An 11033-nucleotide genomic window follows, 5' to 3' on the forward strand; every position below is an offset into this window, starting at 1 on the left:
AAAGATATTTATGAATTTTTGGATTGTTGCCTTTATTCCAAAATGTGGCTATGCTGAAATGTACAGCTCCTAACCCTTACTTAGCTGCGAGACATTTACAGCAGGATTTCAGCTGGAGCAGAATCAGGCACCGGGTGTCCAACTCTTGCTCTTTCTGGCAGAGACTCTGTTCTGCGTCTAGTACTAGGCAGGGCATGTCATCCGTGCTTAACAAGCAACACTAGTTATAAACCCACCCCTTATGGCCAATAGAAGTGAATGTGAGCCAACCAGATGAGTCATGCCTTCCAACCTGTTTCCATGAGTCAGACATAGAATCACAGAAGGTCACACGGATGGCCCCAAGCCAATATCCCAGAGATAAACACCCTGAGTTTTGGGGGAGTTCATAATCCAAAGCCAACTCTGGATCTGAGTTTCTGTTAATGGCCTGTAGAAGGTACACAACCATCAACAGTGCTGCCTTGTGGTCAGGCAGCGGTTAGCAGGATGTCTCCCCCTTGAAGTATAGTCCAGTGCTGTCCTGTCCTTCAGCACCTCCCTCCCAAGGATTTCCAGTCCTCCCCTTTAGCACAGGGGCTTTGGGGGCTGGGCCCATGAACAATCGCAGTCTTTTCCAGGTTTCAGAGTAGCAGCCATGTTAGTCTGTATTTGCAAAAAGAAAAGGAGTACTTGTGGCACCTTAGAGACTAACCAATTTATTTGAGCATAAGCTTTCGTGAGCTACAGTTCACTTCATCGGATGCATAATTAAAGTGGAAAATGCAGTGAGGATGTTTTTATACACACAGACCATGAAAAAATAGGTGTTTATCACTTCAGAAGGTTTTCTCCTCCCACCCCACTCTCCTGCTGGTAATAGCTTATCTGAAGTGATCACTCTCCTTACAATGACAGGTTTCAGAGTAACAGCCGTGTTAGTCTGTATTCGCAAAAAGAAAAGGAAAAGGAAAAAGAAAAGGTGCCACAAGTACTCCTTTTCTTTCTCCTTACAATGTGTATGATAATCAAGGTGGGCCATTTCCAGCACAAATCCAGGTTTTCTCTCCCTCCACCCCACTCTCCTGCTGGTAATAGCTTATCTAAAGTGATCACTCTCCTTACAATGTGTATGATAATCAAGGTGGGCCACTTCCAGCACAAATCCAGGGTTTAACAAGAACGTCTGAGGAACAGGGGGGGAGGGAAAGGGGGTAGGAAAAAACAAGGGGAAATAGGTTACCTTGCATAATGACTTAGCCACTCCCAGTCTCTATTCAAGCCTGAGTTAATTGTATCTAATTTGCAAATGAATTCCAATTCAGCAGTCTCTTGCTGGACTCTGGTTTTGAAGTTTTTCTGTTGTAATATCGCAACTTTCATGTCTGTAATCGCGTGACCAGAGAGATTGAAGTGTTCTCCGACTGGTTTATGAATGTTATAATTCTTGAGATCTGATTTGTATCCATTTATTCTTTTACGTGAGACTGTCCAGTTTGACCAATGTACATGGCAGAGGGGCATTGGTTGCACATGATGGCATATATCACATTGGTAGATGTGCAGGTGAACAAGCCTCTGATAGTGTGGCTGATGTTATTAGGCCCTGTGATGGTGTCCCCTAAATAGATATGTGGGCACAGTTGGCAATGGGCTTTGTTGCAAGGATAGGTTCCTGGGTTAGTGGTTCTGTTGTGTGGTATGTAGTTGCTGGTGAGTATTTGCTTCAGGCTGGGGGGCTGTCTGTAGGCAAGGACTGGCCTGTCTCCCAAGATTTGTGAGAGTGATGGGTCGTCCTTCAGGATAGGTTGTAGAGCCTTGATAATGCGTTGGAGAGATTTTAGTTGGAGGTTGAAGGTGACGGCTAGTGGCGTTCTGTTATTTTCTTTGTTAGGCCTGTCCTGTAGTAGGTGACTTCAGTCTTTTCCAGCTGGTCTCTCAGCAGAGGTGAAGGCTATTGTTGTAGTATTGTCCTCTTGGACTGGGTAGGGGAGGCCAGGCCCACCCTCTCCTCTGGGCTCCAGTCCAGGGCCCAAAGGCGGACAGCTACATCCGACATCTTGTGGTGCTAAGCCACACTGGGCGACTTCCTACCCCTGTCTCCTTCAGCTTCCCAGAGTAAATCACTCCAACCAAGTCTCTGACCCACCCACTCCGACCCCTACTTCTCCTTTGTGCGTTTGCACAGGTCTCGCTCTCGGTACTCCTGGGCAGTAATTTCCCCTCAGAGCAGCTGTTTGCTCCCTCCCACTGCCCGTCTCTGAACGGCTCTACCCTGCTTTTTACAGCCCTGCCTCCAGTTTGGGCAGGTTTTGGGGCTGATTTTGCCCACAGCTGTTCCTTAACCCCTTGCTCTCCAGTGTGGGGTTTGTACGCCCCATCAGAGGGCCTATCCTTAGAATGACCCAAACAAAGAACCCAGATCTGAACTCCCCTGAACTCAGGAGCGCTTGAGATCCTGACCCAGAGCTGGCTGAAGCTAAACCTTAGCAAGATAGAAGTAATGCTTGTTGGCAGTGGAAACACTTTGAAAACCAGGTAGCCAGAGCGCAGGTGCCACTGGTTAAGGACACAAACCCACAACTCATCACTTCAGTCTGAATGTTAAGAGTTCTTCTAGACTGACACCCAGCATGCACCGTGACTGGGGAAAGTATTCTGCTACCTCCAGCTGGCGAGGAAACTGCATCCACCTGGACTACAGCAATGTAGTGGACTTGGGTTTGAAAGCACCCGCCCGGAGAAAATGGCCGTTGGCAAAGCAACACAGACTGCAGAAAGCAGATCGAGGGACGTGATCATTCCCCTCTATTCGACATTGGTGAGGCCTCATCTGGAGTACTGTGTCCAGTTTTGTGGATAAATTGGAGAGAGTCCAGCGAAGGGCAACAAAAATGATTAGGGGACTGGAACACATGAGTTATGAGGAGAGGCTGAGGGAGCTGGGATTGTTTAGCCTGCAGAAGAGAAGAATGAGGGGGGATTTGATAGCTGCTTTCAACTACCTGAAAGGGGGTTCCAAAGAGGATGGCTCTAGACTGTTCTCAATGGTAGCAGATGACAGAACGAGGAGTAATGGTCTCAAGTTGCAGTGGGGGAGGTTTAGATTGGCTATTAGGAAAAACTTTTTCACTAAGAGGGTGGTGAAACACTGGAATGCGTTACCTAGGGAGGTGGTAGAATCTCCTTCCTTAGAGGTTTTTAAGGTCAGGCTTGACAAAGCCCTGGCTGGGATGATTTAACTGGGAATTGGTCCTGGTTCGAGCAGGGGGTTGGACTAGATGACCTTCTGGGGTCCCTTCCAACCCTGATATTCTATGATTCACTCTAGTTATCTAGTCCATCCCACAGTGCAGGAATATTCCCTGTGGGGCATTTGTGAGTGCTTTCTCCAGTCTAGTTTTAAATAACTCCAAATGGAAATTCTGGCACAAAATCAGAACTTCACATGCCCATTCTCCCTGGCATTCAGCTATGTTCTTGACAAACAGAACATTGGTGCTCTTATACTATCCTTGGGGCCATACTGTTTCTTTCAATAATATATTAGGCGATAGCAGACTTCACCAGAAAGTTTTATGTAGAGATAAAGTCTGATAGTTTTTGGAAGGCTAGAAGGCGGTGTCCATTTTAATACTTTTTCCAGAGATCAATGCAAACAGTTCTGAGCCAGTAAGACATTTGCCAGTTTCCCCTTTATAATTGCTTGATCTTAGCACTTTGCAGTAGGCAGGTAGGGACAGGAGCACAACAATAATAATAATAATAATAATAGAAACAGAAATTTAGTTCATGTGGTACTCACTTAGGTGCTCCAACTTGTTTAAGGGAACAGAAAGAATAATCTGTCTCCTGTCAGCATCTTGGGATGGCCTCCGAGTTGTCTGCAGTCACTGGGGAGTAATGGGGAGGAAAGGAGTGGAGTAGCACCTCCCCAAGACTGCAGACTGGCAGATGCTGCTTAATGGATAGAATAGCCACCTTGACATCTGTGTCCTTCGAAGAGAAGGGCACGGGGATCCATTCAGTGGCGGAGCCTCTGCACCCACTCCCAAGCACCTTATGTTCACGGCTTCAGAAGGTACACCTGCAGAGTTGGAGCCTTGCCATGCACGGAGTGCACCTGTCCTGTGTAACTCCCACCCCATCCTGCTGTCAACTTGTGTAGTAGAATGGCGGCCAGGGGCCCTCCACACTTGCCAAGGTGGGACCAGGGCTTGCCCCTTATTAATGAAAACCTAAACCAGATTACAACAAAGCTGAATTCAGCCCAGTTTCCTGAGCATTCACACAGCTGGAAGCACTGCTGCTGGACGCATACCAATGGCAAAGTTTTATCTGGAAACAAAATTTTTAAGCTTTTTAAATTTAAAAAAAAATCAGCATATTGCAGCCCTTCTGTAACTGTGTGGTGTTACTCACCGTACTGCCGAGATGTGACACTGGCAAGATGTGAGCTCACTGGACAAGATGGTAGAGTAATTTCTGTCCAGTTTTAATCATGCTGACAATCAGAAGCCTCATCCTGTATTCTTCGCCCTCCCAGAGCTCCCACTGAGGCAGCTTAGGGGTCATGCAGGATCAGGTCCAGGAAGCAGAAATATAGAGCCAAATTCAGAACGGCTGTAAGCAGCAGGTCTGTTACACTCCACTGAGGTCAACAGGGTGGCTCTTGCTTACATCAGGTCAGAATTTGGCCAATAATGTTTAAACATTATACATCTGTGATTTCAATTGGATTCAATATTTTCCTCTTCTTGCTTAAATGATTGTGTAATGTCACTGTGCAGTATTAAACTACTACCCCTTTTACACCATCAATAGAGGATCAAGTCATTCCTGCAAGTAGCAAGGAAAGCACTTTGAACTACAATATGGAGCCCTTACTCAGACTGTGTAGCCCTTTAGTCCTAATGCAGTCACAGTAACACTTGTGGGGTAAAGCATTATTCAGCATGGATACAGGTATCAGATTTTGGCCCTTTAGGATCCTCGGGATGAAAGCCATTATATGTGTATATTAGATATTATGAATGAGTCTGTTTAAATTATATGAGACTATTTCTTTTCTAACTGCTGGTTGCTAAAATTAAGTAATAATAATACTTTGCTATTTTAATTTGAGGACTCCAAAGCACTTCGCAAAGGTGGCTCAGTATCATTGTTCCCATTTTACAGATGGATAAAGTGAAACACTGAGGTTAAGCATCTTGCCCAGTATAGCAGAGTAAACCAAATCTTTCTAATTCCTAGGGCCAAATAAGTGCACATATGCCTTAGTTTGTTATTATGTGTATTATAGATTCATGTTCATGCTGTGTCCATGGATAAAGTTGTCATCTGTCTACTTACCATCAAGGATGATCAAATTCAAAGCCATGCACTAGTGTCCACATGGTGTCTAACGAAAAAAGTAGTAAAATCCCAAATGGCTGTCCAATCAGGCTTGCAAGGAGTTTAATCTTCCCTTTCTATGGAGATGGAAGAAGTTTCTATACTTAGTAGAAATCTGATCACGAAGGACCAGAGAACATTCAGCCAGCCAAAAGAATTAAAGGCAGCTAACGACTTTCTGGGAAGACATTTAGTGAGGACGTTTAGTGTGGAGAGACCTCTGGGAGTACTGTAAAATATACTATTGATCTCTTAATATCACAGGTGCTGACAGAATTATGGGAACTAGCGCAGATTTGTCGGTGCAGTAAATGAATAAAAAAAATTATACAGCTACTTCAAAAATCACTAACATTAAGGACATAAGTTAAATACGCACAGAGAATATTCAGAGGGAAGGCTGGGTGCTCCAGTTATAATGTACGCCCCTGAATATAAATACTGTTACCATGATCATGGATATACATGGTTTTAGAGAGAATGGGTTTTGGTTAAATAGGTACATTAGCCGGTTATCTTGTCCCTCTATAACCTGATAAATCAGTAGCCCTGGACATGTTGTACCCTGCCACCCTGTCATGTTATGCCTCTCCTGCTATAGCTGTGGGTTAAGCACAGCCACCTCAGGAAGAAATCTGCCTGATGCTGGCCAGAGCCTGGCCTCTGGGGTTAAATCAACACTAACTCTTTATTATTCTTCCGTACAAAATGCAAAGTCAGTGCCCTGCTTGGTTTAATCAAGTGGAGGCTGCTGGCAGGGCATTCTCAGCAAGTGGTCCTTGTCTAGGGAACTCACAGTCCTCTCACTATACCCCACCTGGATTCACCTACTGCCAGGGCAGCTTCAAGGTGTCTCTGCTTCCCCAGTTTCTTTCTGAGTGACAGAGGGTTTTAGAGGTTGTAGCTGGGAAGTGATATGTTCACATTGTTCATGCCAGCTTATTAACTCTCATTTATATTATTGTTTTTTAATTTTGCAGCTGGGCTACGAGATGACTGGTTAGTGCATTATATTCATAAAATCATAGAAATGTAGTGCTGGGCCTGGAAGGGACCTTGGGAGTCATTTAGTCCAGCCCCCTGGGCTGAGACAGAGCCAAAAATATCTAGACCATCCCTGACAGGTATTTGTCTAACCTGTTCTTAAAAACTCTGATCACATAGATTCTATAACCTCCCTTGGAATCCTATTCCAGAGCTTAACTACTCTTATAGGTCAAAATATTTTCCCTTACTAACTAACCCAAATCTCTCTTGTTGCATATTGAGCACATTACTTCTTGTCCTACCTTCAGTGGACATGGAGAACAATTGATCACCACCCTCTTTATAACAACCCTTCACATACATGAAGACTGTTACCAGGTTACCCCTCAGTCTTCTGTTCTCGAGACTAAACATGCCCAGTTTTTTTAACCTTTTGTCTTAGGCCAGGTTTTCTAAACCTTTTATCATTTGTGTTTTATCATTTGTGTTGCTTTCCACTGGACTCCTTCCAATTTGTCCACATCTTTCTTAAAGTGCGGTGCCTAGATCTGGGCACAGCACTCCAACCGAGTCCTCACCATGTCCACCGAGCGGGACAATTACCATCCTTGTCCATAGGTGCTGGGGATGCTGCTGCACCCCTGGCTTGAAGTGGTTTCCATCATATACAGTTTGGTTCAATGGTTCTTAGCACCCCCACTACACATATTGTTCTAGCAGCCCTGCCCGTGTCTGACATACGACTATTCCTGTTAACACGCCCCAGAACGACATTCATCTTTTTCAAAACTGCATCTCGTTGTTGGCTCATATTCAATTTGTGATCCACTCTAACCCCTCAGATCCTTTTCAGCACTACTATCACCTACCCAGTTATTCGCTATTTTGTAGTGTGTGTTTGATTTTTCCTTCCTAAGTGTAATACTTTGCACTTATCTTTATTGAATTTCATCTTGTTGATTTCAGGTCAATTCTCTAGATTGTCAAGGCTGTTTTGAATTCTGATCCTATCCTTCAAAGTGCTTGCATTCCCTCCCAGCCTGTTGTCATCTTCAAATTTAATAAGTATACTCTCCAATCCACTATCCAAGTCATTAATGAAAATATTGAGTAGTACAGGACCAGGACAGATGCCTGCAGGACCCCACGAGATATGTTTATTTACATCTCAGTAAATAAATACTGCAGGCCACTTTGCTTCGTCTGAGAGCCAGGGGTCCAGTGAGTCCAGGAGAAGGGCCAAAAGTAAAGTAGCCCAGGTGTTGTCTTGTTCCTCTGTCCTACTAGATACTGGTTCAACCTTGCTCTGCGCCTAGGAAATTGTTCAGTGTCTTCTTCAAACATGAAGTCACAGGCTTGGTGAGGAAAAGAATCACCTGTCATGTCTGCAACATGGAATGAACTCCTCCTCATTGGCAGTATGACACTCAGAACCTTCCCCCCTTAGAGTTCCATGAAAGACACCACAAGAATCAAAACCACAGGGATACTATGAAACCTTTCTGACCCTCAGGGACTTGGGAGGTTGATACAGTCAGCAGGAGTGAGTTTTAAGTACCTCAGTGAAACACAGCAAAAATGAGGTGTTGATACAGAAGTGGGTACAATAGTAACAAAACGAAAAGAAAGTTTCCCCTTCTAGAGGAACTGATTAACTACAAATTATACCTTGCATCACTTTGTATGATGGAGAAAAAGATCAAGTCAGAAAAACACTTTTGCAGTTCATGCAAGAAGTGGTTCTCAACCTATTTACCATTGTGGGCCATATGGCATCTCTCTATGTGTTATGTGGGCCGCATCCACACAATATATATATATTATCTGTATGGCTCTGAGGATGTCACATGGGCTGCAAGTGGCCTGCAGGCTATGGGTTGAGAACCACTAATCTAGATACAACAGTAACAGGCATATTAGAAATGCATATGTTCTTAACAGTTTATAGTTTTCTCTTTTCTGTTGCATGAGAAAGATCACTGAAAAATTACTGTGAAATGAAGCTGTTTTAGGTTCTAGGTTTCAAGCAAGGATAAGATCCATCAGGGCAAATCGTGGCTTTCCTAGTCTACACTTTGGGCTTGCTCTGGACTTGTGTAGCTACAGCAGAGGCTAGCCACTGCTTGCTGGAAACTGGACAAATTCCCACTGGAGACAAGGCTTTTGTGTTGTCCGTGTGCATGCTGATTCTTCTGAAAAGCCAGGGCTAGCAGCAGCTGGAAGCAATATCAAAGCTTGGACCTGCTGCTGCCAGTCTTAAATTACATTCACTGCTGACAATTTTTCAAAATGAATTTTTAGTCGTTGGCACCATTAGGGTCTTTGTCTGGGAAGGCTCAAGCAAGCAATAGTTGCTTGCTTTTTTTTTCTTTGACCAGTGGGAATTGGCCTGTAAAATCTCTTCTGACTTGTTTATTTGGCCCAAGAAAAGTTAGAAATTCTTGTGTTCTGAGAACATTTTTTTTCTATGGGGCTTCTTTTGTTAGTTTGGATTTTTAAGAAGGGGTAGCTTTGCCAGATTATCTATTCTGCAGCTGCCAGCAACAAACTATCAGGAGCTCGAGACGAGGAAGATGCAGCAGTTTTCCGTCACAGGGGCTCATTCTAACATTTTTTTTCAGCTTCAATTCACCTGAGTTCATATCTTCTGAGCTTTGCTTGGAAAAGTTACCATGATGCAGCATATGGTTGCAAATCAAAATGGTCAAAATACTGTTTGGTCTTACATTACAAATAAGACGACCATGTTTTAACAGAATCATGCTACAGTCACTGAGAACACGGAACTGAACAATGTTTTGACTATCTACAGTGCAAGACGGAATTGTTCATTAGCTGCATATTGTGCTACCATGTTGGATGCTGCAGCTTGGAAACTTTTCACAAGGCATGCAGGCCCTTATAGCCAAGGATAAGCATACCACAGTTACTTTTATCTTTGGGTAGGCAAGAAATCATGCTTTTCAGACTTACTACATGGATAACTTGAGGGCTTGTCATTTAATTGAGAGGGGAAAATATCAAACCTCAAAACTTAAGAGTTGTGAAAAATTAACTTTTATCAGTCAGGACTGGTCCCAACTAAGCCTTGTGTCTGAACACTCATGCTTTGAGACATTTTGAATCTGGGTCCATATTTTGTGGATGTCTCCAGATCTCTATAATGGACCAAAGTCTTATATTTAAACAATCCTGAACTTCGAAGAAGTTTGGCTTAGGGTCTGGATCCAAAATATATAGTTTAGGCCTGTCTCTATCTGTTAGCATCTTATTGCTGTGGTCAATCAATGGACAACATTTTCTCAATAAACTTGTCTGATTTCATTAAAAACTTGAAACTCAGCAAAGGTTGACTCAAAGCAAAATTACAAGTTTCCCCCAGCTTTGTGCAGAAACCTCATGGAATTATAAACTTCATCTGATTTTTTTGCACAGCCATCAATCAGCACTGGTTCACTCAAACCTTGGCACAGATTTGATCAAAAATTTCACAAATCTTAGCAAAATTTTTCAGTGAACATGGACAAGACACGCAGTCTTGACACACAAATGCACTCCAACATTTTCTGCTAAATTTTTGTATCAGCTCCTTATACATATAACTTTCAGTACCTCAAATTAACACATACTACTTTAGTCTTGTAGCTAAAATGGAAGCTGTGATCCTTCTAGCTAACAATCAAAATATAAGCCATATTCCTGTGATGCAACAACTGGCACTTTATGAATATGGGAAAGAAAAAGCAGCAGGTTACCACTTCACAGTCACTGTATGATTCCAGTGGCCCAGAAGGTATAACACATGGCCAAACACTTTGTGGAGTTGAGGAATAAAACACAGGATGAAGTACAAAAATAATGTTCCAGTCTCAAAACCAGCTACTGTATTCAATTTTACAGGTTGAAGTTATTACATTAAAAATAACATGAACTATAATGCTTAGACATCAAATGATCATTAATAGAGTACTGCCCCTAGCTGCAGTAGTCTTTGCCAGTGCAGAGACAATCAGTGTAATGTACAGGCAAGAACACACACAACATTCAGGTCCTTCAAAGAAAATAACTTTAATGCAGGCCTCTCTTGAAATGCATACCCCGCTAACCCTATGCAACAGCAAAAGTCAGCACTCCTGCAAGCTGATTTTGTAACTCAAAAAAGAACAGCTGTATAAACTCTGAGTTTTCAGCACAGTTCCATTTTCAGACTTTATTGACAAAGCAATAAGAATGTAACATAGAATCATAGAATATCAGGGTTGGAAGGGACCTCAGGAGGTCATCTAGTCCAACCCCCTGCTCAAAGCAGGACCAATCCCCAATTAAATCATCCCAGCCAGGGCTTTGTCAAGCCTGACCTTAAAAACTTCTAAGGAAGGAGATTCTACAGCCTCCCTAGGTAACGCATTCCAGTGCTTCCCCACCCTCCTAGTGAAAAAGTTTTTCCTAATATCCAACCTAAACCTCCCCCACTGCAACCTGAGACCATTACTCCTTGTCCTGTCCTCTTCTACCACTGAGAATAGTCTAGAACCATCCTCTCTGGAACCACCTCTCAGGTAGTTGAAAGCAGCTATCAAATCCCCCCTCATTCTTCTCTTCTGCAGACTAAACAATCCCAGTTCCCTCAGCCTCTCCTCATAAGTCATGTGTTCCAGACCCCTAATCATTTT

Source organism: Lepidochelys olivacea (genome assembly GCF_965140295.1).
Source record: "Lepidochelys olivacea isolate rLepOli2 genome assembly, chromosome: 4".
In the NCBI taxonomy this organism is placed as follows: Eukaryota; Metazoa; Chordata; order Testudines; family Cheloniidae; genus Lepidochelys; species Lepidochelys olivacea.